Raw genomic sequence first — 18,924 nt, 5'->3', positions numbered from 1 at the left:
ATATAAAATCAAAGATAAATGAAATCCCTAACTTAACATACAACATATAGTTGAATAATTAATTAGTTATAAACCATGCAAGTGATCAAAGAATCTCGCAAATAACAACAAAATAGACACAATTATGAAAGAAAAACTACTTTATATTAAATTCAAAGGAGAACAAGCTTACAACCTGGTTGCCTTGATGTCACAAGCCTCTTCCAATGGTCTTTGTTCCTTCCCTTGATGACAAGCTCTTCAGACCCAAAATCGACAACATAAGTTTACAAATCCAAGTCTCTCCCATCTTCTAGTCTTGTGCTCAATTTATAACATAAGTTTACAAATCCAAGTCTCTCCCATCCTCTAGTCTTGTGCCAGAGGAGGAGGTTTCTAGTTCCTCTTCTCAAGGGATATGAAGCTTAAGAGGAGGAGATTAGTTCCATGAACCAAGGGATGAGGTGCAGGTATGTAGCAATTCATGGTTTCTAATTTGGATAACATTCCTCCATCAAAGCTTCTAGAATTTACTTTTTATTTTTACTTGCATGAATAGGATTGCACAATTTATAGTGGAAGACAGTGCATAGAATTGCACAGACCACAATGGTAAAAACTACACATGCGCAGGTAATGGCTAGGAAAATTGCACAGATACTCAAAAATGGTTTTTAAGTAGTGCAACCCAAAATTCCTTTTGTCCCTGGTATTGTTTTACTTCAAGCTTCATAGGGTATTTATTTGAGAAACTCATCGGATGGAAAGAGATTCGAATTGATGGTCATGGTGACAAAATTTAGCATAACAGATTGTCTCCTAAAGTGCAAAGCCAGGAAAGATGTTTGATGACTGAAGCGCTTTATCATGTTAAAGGTTTGGATCAAAGACCAATTAGTTGAAGACCTGAAAAAAACAATCAAGGATTACCATATCATGCTTTCATATAAACATCATTGAGGTAGGCATTCCCATACTTAGAGTACAAGTATCTCAAAGAATCAATATGGAAATACATTTGAAGATCCATGTCAATACAAGGCACAGTAAGAACACAACCATCAATGGATCTATGTTTACAATCATGAATATTTAATAACTCCACGCAACCTGGATGGATGAAACTAGATCCAGGGTCTTGATCTCCATCTCTTGATGTACAAATCTAACCATGTGATTAAATGTCTTGACATGGTACATGGTAGAAACCACCTGATTACCAGTCAATGATGTAAATCGTTAATAAGTGAAAGAGAAACCACCAATAATGAAAATTGCTCTCAAGGTACTCTAGTACAATCTATGAAGTGTGATCAAATGTTTTGATGTCGAACACTTGTAGAATCATTTGATCGAAGGCCAATGATGAGAACCTTTCGTCGAAAGCAAGAAACCTGCCATTGAGGCATGCAAACTTCAAGGTATCGAAAGGGTGTTTCTAAGTTAACTTCTTGGATAATGTGGTGACATCGATATGAAGTTTCCCATCGCAGAAGGGCCTTGACATATCCCCCATCAACAACATGAAACGAGTATTAAGTTTTGAAGAACAAAATGGAGTGATTCAGGACTGACTCAGGGATGGCCGACATAATTGAGGGCTATGAATTGCAAAGGTAATTTTTACTGAGGTTGGACTTCTCTTGAACATATTGGCGACTCGACATTTTGACTTGGCAACATTTGACTCAAAAATATAACCCAAAACCAGTTTGAAGACTTTCAATGAGGTATGGCTAATTGAGAGGCAAATGGATTTCCCAACCCAAACAAAAAGGTGATGGAGTGTCATGTTCAAGAGCGACATACAACTAGGGAAAATTTTAAGAACCCCCCCTAAATTTATATATATAATAAATGGGCGAATCTCCATGGTATATAGGAAAAATGGAAGGCGATTTTATCAATAATATAATATGTATATATAATTTTTTGGCGAATCTCTCACCAGGCATGGCGAATATTTTACTCAATTATACAATCTTGTAAGATATTGGTATTACCATGGGTCAATACCATGGGTTATTATAAACCTGGAGCTTAAAAGTTACTATTAGTAATTTATAAAAATTAATAAAATTAATAGTTGATTTTTATTTTATTTTTTATTTTAACCAAGCTAAAATGTTTAACATACATTAAATTACAACATCCATTTTTACTCTTGATCCACCCCCGAGAGGGATCAAATATTTTTTCACTCTATGCTAGTTTGCATATCACGATATTTGATACCTATCGGGGGTTAGTAGATCTAGAGTAAAGATGGATCTATGTTGGTTTAATTCCCCCATTTAAATAGGCTACATTCCAGGTGAATACCATGGGTCAATACCATGTGCCATTTTGGTGAATACCATGGTTCAGTACCAGGTGCCATTTTGGTGAATACCATGGGTCAATACAATGTGCCATTTTTATTTTTATTAATACTAATATTAGGGTTAATAATGTTTTTTTGCATGGTATTAATAACAATCTAGTCCATGGTATTTGTCCCATAGTGTTTTGTCCATAGGTTTCACCTAAATATAATGCATTTTTTGAGTGTTCGTAAATATAAGGTGACTTATGGAGTAAATATAAAAAAATGTTTTATGTGTTTACCATACCTCTCGTTTATTTATATTTTTATTAATTTACCATACCTCTTTTACAAATATGGTATTTGGCCCATAGGATTCATTTAAATAAAACCTCTTTCTTGAGCCTTCATAAATAGAATGAGGGTTATGGACTAAATATAAAAAGAGGTTTTATTTATTTACCATACGGCTAGTTTATTTATATTTTTATTTATTTACCATACCTTTTGAGTAAGTATAAAAAGGCGTTTTATTTATTTACCATACCTCCACTTTACTTATATTTTTATTTGTTTACACCCTTGCATGTATATAAGGTGACTTATGGAGTAAATATAAAAAATGTTTTATTTATTTACCATACCTCTCATTTATTTATATTTTTATTGATTTACCATACCTCTTTTATAAATATGGTATTTGGCCCATAGGATTCACTTTAATAAAACCTATTCTTGAAAATGGGCGAATGGATTCACTTAAATAAAATCTATTCTTGAAAATGGGCGAATGGAAGGTTGTAACTCCTAATTTCAAGGGCTAAATTTACCTTTTTTACCCTCTCCCTTAAAATAAGGTGGGCTATTTGAGGTGATTTGTAAAAATGTACTATGATACAAAATATTCGCCCACTAAAAATTTACAACCCCTTAATTTCGCCAAAGGGCGAACATTCGCCCCTAAAATTTTCTATGCATACAACCTTATTACAATACAAAAAAACAAATCTTCTTTCCCAATTTCCCCCCACCATTATTGACATTACCTCATTATTTTTACACAAGCTTGAGAAGGATAACATACACTTGTCCTGTAAGCTCATCCTTGGGATGAGTCCTTCAGAATATTTTTAACGAACCCAAGGAAGGAGTGGTTCAGTCTCATCATGATATAAGAGTCCCGCACTATTTACATTTTACGAGTCCAGTGAAGGGGTAACTCGATGCCGTTTTCATATTTAAAGAGTTTGAAAAATACACAAAAAGAAAACTCATGTATTTCTTTCAACGAAAAATTTTAACAAGCCCGGAGAAAGTGAAGCTCATTGTTTTTCCTTCTTAGGGAGTCAAGGGAAAAACACAAGTAAACTCCAAAATGTCTTTTTTCGTAATTTTAGTCTCTCAAGCTCGGAAAAGGGTAAAACAATGCAGGAGATAACTCTTTTGACCATGATTAGTCAAAGTATACCTTTTTCGTAAATAGTCCACATGATCTATAAAAGGCGTAAACTTATATCAAGAAAATGGTTTTCGTTTTCGTTATCGAGTTCGAAAGAAACAAGTGTACTCGACAATCTTTTCATATTTCGGGAGTCAAAAAAGAGATTAAATGTAACTCCAGGGTTTCTCTTTTTTGTAAGTTTTGATGAGTCTGAAAAAGTGATAAAGGTATACTCACATCACTGAATTTCAATTTAATTAACTTATAGGAAAAGATGGAAAGAACTTGACATTTTCCTGTACATTTTACGAGCATGGACAGATAGCAAAAGAAGCTTGAGATTTTCATGAGTTTAACGCGTCTTGAAAATAATAACCACAATGGGCTCAAAATATCTTTCATTTTTATACAAGATTGAAACAGAGAAAAACTATGCTTGAGAGTGGTTTCATTTTTACTCAAGCTTAAAACAGAGAAGAAATTATTCTTGAGAGTGGTTTCATTTTTACACAAGCTTGAAACAAAGAAGAAACTGTGCTTGAGAGTGGTTTCATTTTTACACAAGCTTGAAACAGAGAGGAAACTATGCTTGAGATAAGTTTTCATGCCCCCAACACACCGAAATAGGCATGTGCCCCACAATCTTGGTTTCATTCGCCTAAGTATATTAATGGTTACTAATAGGCGGATGAAATGAAGGTTCATTTACAAGATTAAGTGAATGCTCGAGTTAATTAGGGGAGGATTTGTTTCATTTTTTAATGAGCTCGACACAGGAAAAAAATTATGCTCATGAAACCTTGTTTCATTTTTTAACGAGCTTGACACAAGAAAAGGTAATATTCTCATGGGATTTATTTAATTTTTTAACGAGGTTGACACAGTAAAAGAACAATCCTCATAAGAACCTGTTTCATTTTTTAACGAGGTTTACACAGTAAAAGAAACATCCTCATAATGACATGTTTCATTTTTAACGAGGTTGACACAGTAAAAGAACTATCCTCAATGGGACCTGATCATGGATTCCATTTGGAAGAAACACATGCCAAAGGACACTCCCTGATCATGGCTTCTAAGAGGTCTTCATTAGAAGAAATAATAGTTCTCTGGAAGGAACACATGTTAAGGGAATCAATGGGGATAAGAAAATTGGGTTCAAATGTCCCCATTGAAGGGTCTACCATGTCAATTACTGGATCTAAATCAAAAGAAATCGAGCAAATAGTGAGAGGCTCACTTGCATCGTAACTGAAAACATGGGATAGGTTTCCACATAATTAACCTGTGGTGGGGTGGATACCACTTATGTATAAGGAAAATTTAGGGGTGTCAGATGGTTGGTAGTCGAATCAAGACCAACGAATGAAAGTTGGTCAATAGTCATAATGTTTCCATTGTGAGGGAAATACATCACGCAAAAGAGTGTCGATATGAAAACTTTCATGGCATAGACATAGTCTCAACCAAGGAGAAAATTAAAATCTAAGGGGCCTTGGACTACCATAATATCAATACAGACAATTTCTCCCTCCAAAGTAATAGGTAACTTAGGAAGGTTCAATCATGGTTATGTCAAAAGCTAACAGATTATGTGTAACAGGCACAAGCTGAGGGGAACCCAAAGCTTGCCAAGTTGTTGAGGATAAAATACTAACAGAAGCACCTTCGTCGACATTTGTGTGATTCACGTTCTTACCATAAGCCTTCACAATGATTTGGAAAGGGGTGAAATAAGGAATACAAGGATCTGTTAGTCTACTCCAATCAAACAAAATAACCACAATACTTGGAGGGGGTTTCATGGAAACGGGTGAAATGCCCATTAGTGTAGAAGAATCTAAAGTAACAAGAAGAACCTGAGCGATATTAAGTTCACTCTCTAAAGGGAGAGTGGGATCGACCGAAGATGGAATCAATTCAACCACTTGATTAACCAATGGTTCATCAACCCAAGTGATATGTGTTTCAATCTCCAATGGAAGAGTGGGATTGAATGTACTTTGAATTAGATCAATCACTTCATCAACTGACGGTAGGTTGGGATAAATCATACGTTAACTAGTTGGAAGTTTCTGTTGAGAAACAATAAGGTTTTCCAACAATTTTGTGGCTTCATCCATGTGAGGGAAAATATGAGTTCGATGACTCCCTTCGCATAACCTACAAGGGAACCTAAATTTACCCTTTTTCCTTGGAACCTGACAATCACTAGTTTATGGATCAACAATAATTTGATAAGAATTTTCTGACCATACTTCCAAGGCCTTAGGAATACCAGGACAATTGGTAAGGAAGTGGTCATCTTTACAAACCTTGCAAGGGTATTTTGGCTTCCGATGCATGTTCGAATTTTCCTCAACATTACCAATAATTATGACCATGGTTGGTTGGTTGACTTGTTTCTTATTTTGCTTCTTCTTCTTCTTAGTCACCTGGTTACTAGCATCAAGGCTTTTACCAAGCAAAGAAGAAGAAAGGCAGGAGGACATGTTGGGTGGAGAAGGTAAAGGGTCAACATGAGGTTGGTGATGTTGAGATGGTGAACTTGGTTGAGGTGAAGCATCTAGTTGAGGTGGAAGATTGAGTATTTGAGGCCAACGAAGTTGAAAACAAATATATCGATAAACCTATGGTAAATCTAGGTAATGACAATGTAGCCATATAAGGAGGACCAACATTTACAAAACAAGGAAAAGGGCTAGGGTTCTCGTTAAGACGGGTTCCTTGGTTGGTAAATTCTAGGAATTTTTCCATTAGATTCAACTCTAGTGAATTTTAGTTAAAATTTTAACAATACTAACAATCCAAATTCACAATCCACACCTAAGATCTGTAAAAAGTAAAAACAAGAAAATAAAATACGTTAATAAATCTAAGGAATCAAACCACGCAAACAACCTTTTCACAGTGAAATCACTAGTTTGTGATGAAACCTAATGTCACATAGATCAATGTGAAAAGTGAATAGAGATAGAGCAGGTGGAACCAGTTACATTGTAAACCTACTTAATGGACAAGATCTAGTGCAAGTAACTTCAATTATGCCATCTCGAGTGAAGAATACCATCCAAAAAGGTCCAAGTGAGTTTAGCCAACGTTTGTTCCATGTATAGTAGAGACTTCCCCTTCATCGTCACCTTGGGTAATAGCCCTAAGATTATGGTCTCTAAGGTTACCACTTACGACAATTTAACATGGGGGGACAGTCGCAGATCAGACGTACACGCAAGGGCAGAGTAATAAAGCTCAATCCCTTTGAAAGTTCCTCAACATGGTTAATCTAAGGTTTACCTTCAAGTGACTCCCAAGCACCTTTTGGCACCATTTGAAATACATATAAATCACTCTACCATAACCAATGAAGTGGGGTCAATCACTTCACTAAGTCTGATATGATCTCGTGTTTAACTCCCTTGTTAGAGGAGCTTCCCATATCCAAACTGTAATAAGTGGACTTACTCTCTATTGCAAGATTCTAGTGTTTGTTTGCATCTTTGGAAAGTTAAATCACTTCCCTATCCCAAATCCCTACATTTGATCTAATGTAGGTGGAAAGATCCATAAAATAATAAAAATTCTAATTGATTATATTATCGTTGTTTTTTTTTTTTTAATTTGTTACTTACTGAATGGGTAAATGGATGTGAAACTGATGGTGTTATAAACTGACCCAAAACTTTAATGCAATCGAACAAGATATTGTGATCATTTGATTTCGATGAATTTTAGTTAAAGGAAGGAGAGAGGTTCTTATTTAAAATATTAACTCCAAAATGCACTACTTCTAATTTTCCAATGCAATTCAAAACCCTAAGTGCCAAACCATGCAATGTACTCTATACACAATTTTCTTGAAAACTATGCAAATGTAATCTATGCAAAATTTCTATTCATGTTATGAAAATGAGAATTCTAATTACGAAAATGTAATATATGCAAGATATTCTTCAAAACAAACACAAGATGATTCCAAATCAGCGAAAGAACAACAAAACTATTTTCCTTCACCAATGTAACTAAAGAACCAATCAAGTGTAAGTAAAGGAAATTGGGTGAAAATTCCAAAGATCAAAAGTGATGACACTCAAAGGCAATTAACACTCAGACACAATTCAACCCCCCCCCCCCCCCAGACAATTGAGGGGGAATTTTTTTTGCAAAAATGAAAGCAAAAACATGCAAAAATTGTTAAGAAACTGAGAGAAACCTCTGAGTAACGACCAAAGGAAATCAAATTAAGAATTTCTCAAAAAGAAAATTCAAAACACCCAATCAAATTGACAGAGACTCTATAAGACTGTAAATAAGCTTAAGAAATCATAAAAACAAAAAATCTGGACTTAAATCAGAGAAACCCTAGCTTTTTCAAAAAAAATATAAGTTTGTGCAAGTCACAAGTTCAATTCAATGTGCATACACATTGGTGCTAAGGACTAAGTGAGAAAATATGCGCTATCTTGCTAAAGATAAAATGCCAAGTCTGAGAAAATTTTAGAAAAAATAAAAAAACAAAGGTCTCAAACTAGAAATTTCAGTTCTTAAAAGGGTCTAAACGTGTCAAGGTTCACAGCAGGACACAATGGAGAACTCTCGCTCCCCAGTATGGTCACCTATTTGTTAGGCGAACAAATCACTTCTTGCAAAGAAGTAGGATTTCCCTATTTTTCCAATAAGACCTAGTAAAAAACATCAAAAGAATTGCTACCATTCCTTAGGCAATAACTGAAACATGAAACATGTAGTACGCGAAGAATCACTCACCTATTAGCGATGTGCTTGTAGAAGTCCTTTTAGTGCTTTCCACTACCAAATTTTCCTTAATGCCTTATAGGCTTTCCCAATGCTTTCCACAACTTATCCATGATGCTCCAAACGAGATTTGCATAGACAAAAACATTCAAATGGATCAAAGCATTTGACATATAAAATCAAAGGTAAATGAAATCCCTAACTTAACATACAACATATAGTTGAATCAATAATCAGTTTCAGTTTTTAAATTTCTGTGATAATTATGATTTAGTTGCAAACAAGTTTCCGGATCCATATCACATTTATAACAATTTTTAATCAATAATCAATTATAAACCATGCGATGGATCAAGGAATCTTGCAAATAACATCAAAATAGACGCAATTAGGAAAAAAACAAATACTTTGTATTAAATTCAAAGGAGAACAAGCTTACAACCTGGTTTCCTTGATGTCACAAACCTCTTCCAATGGTATTTGTTCCTTCCCTTGATGACAATCTCTTTAGACCCAAAATCAACAACATGAGTTTACAAATCCAAGTCTCTCCCATCCTCTAGTCCTGTGCTCAATTTGTAGACAAGAAGAGGAGGTTTCTAGTTCCTCTTCTCAAGGGATATGATTCTTAAGAGGAGGAGATTAGTTCCATGAACCAAAGGATGAGACAAAATTATGTAGTATTTCGAGGTTTCTAATTTGGATAAGATTCCTCCATCAAAGCTTCTAGAATTTTCTTTTTTATTTTTACTTGCGTGAACAATATTGCACAATTTATAGTGGAAGACAGTGCGCATAATTGTGAAAGACACAATGGTAATAACTGCACATGCGCAAGTAGTGGCTAGGTAAACTGCACAGATACTCAAAAATGCTTTTGGAGCAGTGTAACCCAAAATTATTTTTGTCCCTAGTATTTTTTTACTTCAAGCTTCATAGGATATTTACTTGAGACATTCATGATATGAAATAGATCCAAATTGACAATCATGGTGACAAAATTTAGTGTAACAATGGGTAAAATTTTTAGATCTTCCTCCTTCAGTGTTATTCATGTTGTATTTCTAAATCAGAGTTTGAATTTTTGTATTGTTGGGGTTTCATTCAAGGTGATTATGTTTTTAATAAAATGTTCCCTCCAATTTTATAAAGTTGATTCAATGGAAAGACCATGAATATGGGAGGAGAATAATAGATCATTTCTGAGAGTGGATTTATGCTATTTTTTATCCCTATGTTATCCACGATAACATGAGTATCTTGTACATTATTTGATGCATTTACTATGGCAAGCGAAGAGGCGATTGGGGGCTATAACTGCATGTGTCCTACAATAAATGGTTGAACATACTCATCGCACTCGTGGAGTCTATTCGGTGATTCAAGAAGGTATTTTTAAGAAGAGTAGGGTTAAGAATGACTACATAGCATATGGAACAATATTTGTTTCTTCATTCTAATGGCTTCTTTGATAATCACTTTAATATAATACCTATAATATATTCTCTTAATTTATTTGTAATAATGTGCTATAGAAATATAACTATGATGGATCTAGGATAGCAAGTGTCAAAAGAACCTGGCACTAGGGCCATGCGCCTCGCCCCTCCCACCTTTCACCACGATGATTTAACATCATGTAACTTGAAGTTGGACTGGTTGGGCGAGCCCTTCGGCCCAACCCTCCCCCCAACAATGACAATTGTATAGTCTAAATTAAAGTGGCCCACCATGTATTATAAGTAATGATGTGGCGTAACGGTGGATTTTGTTGTCAAAGGTCATAGGGTTGAACCCCGCGGAGGCTCATTCAGTCCTTAACCAAAATTTGGCCTACTTTGGAGTGTCATGTGGTACCCTATAATTGGGCCACATGTCACTCTGTGTTTGGCCCGAAACAAATCAACATCAACTGTTCAAATCACGCCAACTGCCTCTGTATGACAATGCCACGTGTCTTGTCTCTATTGGCTCTGTACTGCACAGTCACCCTATTGACATCAAAACCATGTTAGCATACATACTTCCACATGGTATCCGTACATTTCCCAGCCAACCCTGCAAGTTGAATTTTTTTATTGTTTGCGAAAACCATTAGAATGCGATAACTTCCTCATATGATGTCGGAATGAGGCGATTCAAACGTCATTGGAATCAAAACAATGAGATCTATGATTTGGTGCTAGTTTTGGGAGATTTTGAGCACTTTTATTATTGGGAATATTTTTGATCCCCTAGATCATCAATTGAGGTTAGTGAACTTCTTCCATTTTATTTAGTATTGCTTTCATGTTGCCATCTAATTGATTTCTTTGATGCATACTTCAAACTTTTCCCTCCTTCTTCATTTATGCCTATTAATATCCAAATAAATCTATGCGCTTTGTTAAAATATTCCAATTCTTCCATCTACTAATAAATCTTAGATATTTCTTGAGATGGCCTACAAACTTTATTAGAATGCTATGAAAGAACAAATATCATTATGTAAAGTGCATTGACAAAATAGAAACGATTAATAATCAAGGAAAAGAGATGTGGAATACTTATCTTTTGAGTAGAGTCAACTTCCTCTTAATATGGGACCATTCATCAACCTTTCCCTTACATCAACATGATGTAATTCCTGTCATACTCAAGAGCTAGGTTTTATTTTTACAACATAAATGAATAGTTAGGGTTTTGTTCCTAGTGTTTTCTAAATCAAACCTTTGCTAGGTTTTACAAACCCTAGATACTTCAAGATCTAAAGACTTCAAGACCTGCCATTCTTTTAAAAGTTCCAACACTAATGTATTATAATAAACCCTAGAAATATTATTGACATGAATTCTATATATGGAGTTAATTTCATTCCTTAATTACAAAACCTAGTCTTCACATGCAAGGAGAAAATTCAAATGTTATATCAACAATCTCTAATATATCTATACAAACCCATCACTATAAAGGATCATAAGATTGTTAGCTCACTCTTCATGGTCATTTCTTATATGTAATCATGACCTAAAGGAATTAGTGTTGTATGTAATATAGGTTATGAAAAGAACAAAAAATAGATGTACGCCTTCAACTTTACCTTTCCATCCTTGCAGAGATCATGACCTTTGCAACATATATTATTTTCCTCTTCTTTAGTTGACATATATCATTTTTTTTTCAACAAAGGTACCTTAAATCTTCAACCATCGAATTAGCATGCGAACCATATATACTGCTTAGAATTTTTTTGCACATACATTATCTATCTTCTCACAATTCTTCCAAGTCACAAATTTTAGAGGCGGTCCTTATAGCTTCGGTATCTCCCACTATATACCATTGACAAGGTGATATTTTGTATCCTTAGGTCTTCAAACTTTTGTATTTCACATATATTATGGTGTAATGTCCCTCAGATATTGTCATATAAACATATAAGAGGTAAAGGCATATTGTCATAATACAGAGCCATAGATATGCACTCAAGTTTCCATATAATCATGTCTCGAATTATTCCATAGAGAAATTCATCAAATCAAAAATTTCTCTATCATGGGAAATTAGGGTTTCTAAACAACTTGTATCTTTGTCATAGATAATTTATATCATTTTCGCACATAGTTATGCTCTTCTATCACGCCACATATTTATATTACTTCAAATATCTGTATCTTTTTAGAGTATCACTATAGGTTTAGACTGTTCATAATTGTTACCACACGTTTAGATCTGTTTCAAGATCAATTTTAGTTTTGGCAAGGCTTTAAAGAGTTTTCAAGACTCTTCATATCTTTACAATAAATAATTCATAAAGTTTCAATGATAGGTACAATATCATCCAAGCTCAGTCATCAATCTAAGGTTGCTACACTTGAAGACTCCAAATAGGTTCCAATACTTTTCTAATAAGGGTTTCGATAAGGCTTTACAAGGAATGTCTTCAAATATATTTAATGCTCCAAAATGTCTTCAATATTCCTTGCAAGTAACTTCAAAGATGATTTCAGGCCTGTCTCAACCGCTGTCACCAGGATGCTCCAAATGATGCCTCTAACACTCTTCAAATAATTCTCAATTGCAAAGCTCTATCTTCAAATATAGTCTGATTTTTTCACAAGAAGAGAGTTCATAGGTTCAAGAGTATGAGCCTATAGGTTGAATGTAGAAGGTCATAGGTATAATTATAAGATTGGGATTGTAGGCCAAAAATATTAGGAGGAATAGGCCTCAGGTTCAAAGCTGAGATGCAATAGGTCTGAAAGGAAGGTGTCACAATTCCGAGAAAGAGGTGCCACAGGTCCGAAAGGGAGGTCCGAAAAGCTTTAGGTCTGAAATTCTAGAGAAGAAGTACACACGATTTAGATATCTTCTTCTCATAGTATGCCACATGAAACTCAGATGTATCCCCAGAATTTTACTCCTTGTTATCTCATCCTTTGCTTCTATAAATCTCAATTTACCTTGTCCAACTTAGTGTTTTTACCATAACTTTGATACCATGTTGAGAAACCAAGTATAATGGAATTAAACTTGATTTCCCTACTTAATAATTACTTGTGAATGTTTATATTTCTTCTTTATTATTTGTTATGTCTTCTTCATTAAGAAATTATACAAAATATTCAATCTTCAAGGAAAATAAAGAAACAAGAGACAAAAAAATTAGGCTCCAATCCAAGGAAAAACCCCACAAGGGGGAAAACCCAATAACCCTTCTCTTATAGAATCAAATAAAAATGAGATATCCAAGACCAAGACCAAGACCCAAAATTGCCATCAAAATTTCAAGTCCAATCCTCCTCAAAGTCACCTCTAAATTTGGTCAACTCTTATCAAAGTCAATGATGGTCAAACTATCCAAATCTGGTCAGCACATTGAAATTTGAGACCTGCAAAGGAAGGCTGAAATTTTCCCTCGTGGAAACCTCAGAAAATTTGGCCTTCTTCATAGACTTTACAATCCACATGTTTGAGCTGTCATTAGGTTAAAAATTCAGTCAAACTTAGAATATTCTTCTTGGTTTTGACTTCATCCTTCTCTCTCTTTTGACTTTCTTTGACTCCTCTTTGTCACTGGTTTTAGATGTATTCTTTTTGGTCGAATAGACGAGCTCCAATAGGGTCAAAATTATTTCTTATATATAGTTGTCTAGGAGGGTCGAATAGGTGGCTCTTGGAGGCCCAAGTTGACTTGTTTCAAGGAGGGCTGACTTTGAACATTTTGGTGGACTTTGACTTAAACACAAAATCAATTTTCTTTTTCTTACAAATGTCCAAATGGGACATGAATCAAGTAAATTTTATTTTTTACTCTTTTTGACTCTATAAGCATGACGATCATGATTTGGAAAAAAATAAATACAATAATGAATATGATAAATACATTAATGATAGTTTTACATTATATTATGAAGACCGACACTAGCTACAATTTCAACAGGTTCGTTGTGAACCAAAAACCACTTTGTAATGAAAGATGGAGGTTTGTGGTAAGATAAAACCACTTGATGTAATGATTTTTTCGTGGTAAATTGAGCCACTTTGAGGTTAAAGGTGAGTCAAGAAAACCTTGAGTATGATGTAATAGTTGAAGGGCAATCCATAGAGAACCCATGGGAAGATCAAGGGTAAGCTAAAGTAATCCTTGATATGAAAATTATTTAGTTGAGATGAATTACTCAAGATTCAGAATGTTGCAACACGAGAAGACGAATGAAGATAAAGATGAACGAAGATGATGAAGAGTGTAGAAGACTAAAGAACAAGACAACTCAAGACATCCATACTAAATCATAAGTATTCATTAAGAGGGAGTATGAAGGAATAATTCATACATATAATATAATGAAAATATTTATAATAAAAGTAGAGTTATTGCAAAAGTATACTTATGATCAAATATCAGGACAATGAGAGAAGTTAGGGATGAAAATCACAAAGAATAAGTTAAAATATTTGTGGAGATATTGTGGAGATAATTATGGAGATAGTTGAATCAATTATCCATATTGGAAATTTGTTACGAGCACCTCAATGTTATATTATGAGGCCACATGTTGTATTGATATAAGTGAGGGTGTGACGTATCATTATTGTAATTCATTCAATATAATCTTTGATGGATACAATGTTCTTATGTGCAAGTTTCCTTGTGTAAATATTTGTTCAAGATTACTCCTATATGAACAAATCCTTTGTCATGATTCACGAATTGTGGATTTTATTAGTTGTTGTAGAGTTTCCCCATCCCCTTATTGCTTCTCACAAAAACAACTCATTGAAAACCACAAGATTAAAACACCAAAGTCATGTAATAACCCGCATGAAAACATGTATCTTTAAGGAAATATTCAACTTAAAGGTGAATTCAAGCAATTTGGTACATGGTTCATATGAAAAGGATTTTCCCTCATAGAAATGCAAAAACACATTGCTAAGAAAAGGAGCAGTTAAAAGGTATGTCAATCATTTTTATGGCAAAGATTTTCCTATGGTTATTACCTTATTTGGCTGTAGTAAAACCTTTTTAAGTTTAAATACTGAGGGGTTTTCACAGTGCATTATATTAGATATCATTTTTTGGGATTGAACTACGTTAAGTAAGTCATTCATCTATGACCATTTCCATGAGAGGTAGTCGTAACTGACTAATTTCTCATGATTTCTGAATAGTCCACTTAGCACTCATTTCATTGGGTGATGCTCATAGGGGTGAAGAAGTGGGATTGAAACTAGTGAAATGAATCACATAGCATCAATCATCGCTTCCAGGGCTTACACCCAGTAACCAAGACTTCACGGGAGGTCACCCATCCCAGATCGGCTCTGGATCAAACGTACTTAACTGTGGAGTTTTCCCCACAATCAATCCTACTTAGCTTGCTACCCCATGTTTGGTCTAATAAATGTGTTCCATAAGGAATTTTGTTGCACATTTTTTATTTTCAAAAATTTATGAAATAAATGCATTGTAACACAAATTTACCAATGGCAATACATCTCGCAAATGATCATTCATCTTAATATTTGCAAGTGATGATAAATTTTCGAGATATGGGTTTTGAATATTGATATCCCGAGATGGATGAATACCAATCAACTTGTAGGAAAACAATCCCAGGATGCCCGACCAATGCGTTGTCAATGCGTTTATTTCAATAAGGAAAACACGAGACAATTTGGGGATTCTATTCAAATCCAATTTTTCTTAATTTGATCCACAATTTGAGAATAAAGGAAGTTACTTTGATCTAATTGCATCCTATGAATAGGCAACAATCACCAACAAAGAATATTTTTGGTTATTTTGTTATTTTTTTGTTTATAAAAGCAAGCAACTAGTGCTTGCAAAATAGGGAATTAGAGAGTTTGTAATTGAAATACTTTAAGAAATAATTTGTAGTTTAGGCTTTAGTTTTTTTTAAGCTTTCTCCAAGGTTATTTCACTTAATATATGTTGTTGCTTTTATTTTCAACTATTGGTAGATATTTGGTGTGCTTGTTGAGGAGTGTAGGGGCCCATAAGCCAAAGCTTGTGCACTACGTTCATGTGGTGTTCATTCAAGTTTGTGCATGTTGGTATAATATGTTCATACATATGTTTATGCTCTTTAAAAATTTAGTTTTTCTTATGTATTTTTACTTACCTTGTCCATAATAAGTTGCTTCATAGTTTATGTGCGAGCTCAATTCCATATTGTTGTCCATATGTTGTTTATATTGCTATTTATATTTAATGATTTCAAGTACATTTCATGAGCTTTATTTATCACAGGATAATTGTTCTTGTGAGGATAATCTAGTTGAAAAAGTTTAGAAAAGCACTGAGAGTGCCATTCACCATATTTCTTAGTGGAGAAGGCCCCAACTGTTAAATTTCTTGAAACTCTGAAACTACTTAGATAAATTTACTAAAAAACCAAGGCAACTAAAACTGAAACCAAGTTTAACTTTCACCAATATACATAGTTTCTTAACATTCAACATGCAATGGAAAATACTTCAAATAAAAATGCACGCACACATAAATTTGACATCCGTGTTTTAACCATGAAACCCAAATGGGAAAAACAGTTTTTGTTGTTTTGGTCTTCTTATTGATTTTTCTTTGAGCAAATAAATATTTTACAATTGAGTGTGCTACTATGAAAAATAACTAATAGCCTCTCAGAAAGCTTTCAACTTTCTTCTCACTAATCTCAGCTCCAAACAAATCTCTCAGCTTGTCACCACTCTCATCCTTGAGAAATTTCCCTCGGCCCTATCGATTGATCTCGATCTACACACAATCATTTCCTATTAAACCTAGTCTCAGATTTCTCTTCGAATTCTTGATCTTCACTCCTCAATAAATGTGTTATACCATTAAAAAAGAATCATCAATCTTTGTTCCTTCATCTTTCTCTGCCTTAATATACTTTCAATGGATGTAAGATGCCAAGTTTGAATGGTTATTCACGCTAGTGCAATGAGTTTCATTTTCCAGTTAGCTAGAGCAAGTCCTAGTTACACCTACACAAGCTCTCAGTTAACTGAATTGAGTTTCTCCTTGATTTTCTATAGTTGTGAACCGAGTTAACTGAGGACTTAATTATCCCATATTCACTTGCCTTTGAAGTATTAACTCATTTTAACTAAACTTTTCTCATCCCACTCATCCTACAATTTAACTAAAGAAGTCTCCAACGCACTGAAGCTCTAACACTATGCATGCAGTCCGTTGATGACCATTCCAGTGAACATAAAATCAACTCATCATAACTGAATTCTATGTCATGATCTCGCATTTATACTAGACAAAGACAAATTGATGTCTTCACTGGATAAGGAGAATACCTTACTTCACTACATTTTCAACACACCCTCTTAGCAAGGAAGGGATTCTATAGAAATCTGAACTTATCTCTGAAAAACAAAAACTTTCCTTTGACTAAGGCCTTCATCAAGATACGTGCAACATGCTCATCTATGGGAATGTATGATAGCTTTACTATCCCTTTTTGCACACAGTCCCTCAGATGATAGTACCTGATCTTGATGTGCTTGGAGCAGTCATGAAACAATGGATTCTCAAAGAGCTTAATGAACTCTGATTGTGACATAGAATCATTATGGGCTCCAAATCCTTCCTGAAAAGACCCACAAGCAAATTCCTCATCCAGAATGCTTCACATGTTTCCAAATTAGAATCCATATACTCGGCCTCTGCGGAGATGAGTGCAACTAATATTTGCTTCTTGTTGAACTAGGAAACACTTGTTGACACAATACTAAAGACACAACTTGAAGTACTCTTCTTATTTTTAGAATTCCCTGCCCAATCTGCATATATGAATCCCTCAAGCCTCACTCCAACAACTTTTCTATACCATAATCCATAATCTGTCATGCCTTTGAGATACCTCAATACATGCTTGGAAGTAACCCAGTGAACTCTAGTAGGATCCTTCATGTATTGGCTCAACTAGTTCACTGCGAAATATATGTCAACTTGTGTGTTGACTAAGTACATTAATGACCCATTGATTTTCCTATACAACATGGTATGTACTCACTCTACTTTTCTAGCATCCACCTTCCTCTAGTTTGTGACTAGATGCATAGTCATGGGCTTGAATTCCTATATATGAAACCTCTTGAGGATCTATGTAGTGTACTTCCCATACCCCAAGAATATTTCCTCATCACCTTTCAATACCTCTAGCCCAAGGAAATAGTGCATAAGCCCCATTTCCCTCATCTAAAAATCTCTTGCAAAGTCTACCTTATAGTCCCGAATTAAGTTATCTACTCCATTCAAGATAATATCATCAACATAGAGCACTAGAATGAGTGGAAGCCCTCCAACTGTGATGTAGTACAGGTTGTAATCCACCTCACTCTTAGTGAAGCCCAATCCCTGAAGATAGTTTTCAATGCAAATGTACCATGCTCTTTGTGCCTCTTGAGACCATAAAGAGATCTCTTTAGCAGACAAACATGCATGTCTCTGCTGAAAGTATCAAAACCTTATGGATTCTCCACATAAATCTCTTCCTCAATCAATTCGTTGAGGAATTATGTCTGCATGCCCATCAATGGATCTTCCACCCCATTTATGTTGTAATCTCCATAATCGTCCTAATGGATGAATAACGATCCATTGGGGTAAATGTCTCATCATAGTCAATGCCCTCAACTTGCTAGAAGCCCTTGGCCACAAACCCGACCTTATACTTTTCCACACTCCCATATTCTCCATGCTTCATCTTGTACACCCAACATGTGCCTACCATTTATTCTCTCTCTAGATGTGGCACTATCTCCCAAACATTGTTCTTCATCATGGAGGAATATTCCTCCACCATGGAATCTTGTCAAACTATTGAGAGGCTACCTCCTCATAACAAGAAGGCTCTGAGTCTAACAATTTAGTCATCAATTCCATGTACCTAGTGTACCTCTGTTGTTTCTTTCTCTACCTGAA

The sequence above is a fragment of the Pinus tabuliformis genome, chromosome 6 (genome assembly GCF_031772625.1).
Source record: "Pinus tabuliformis cultivar Carrire ecotype Pingquan chromosome 6, CPIR1, whole genome shotgun sequence".
NCBI lineage: Eukaryota > Viridiplantae > Streptophyta > Pinopsida > Pinales > Pinaceae > Pinus > Pinus tabuliformis.
The sequence above is the reverse complement of the archived record's forward strand: the minus strand, read 5'-3'. Positions refer to the sequence as shown.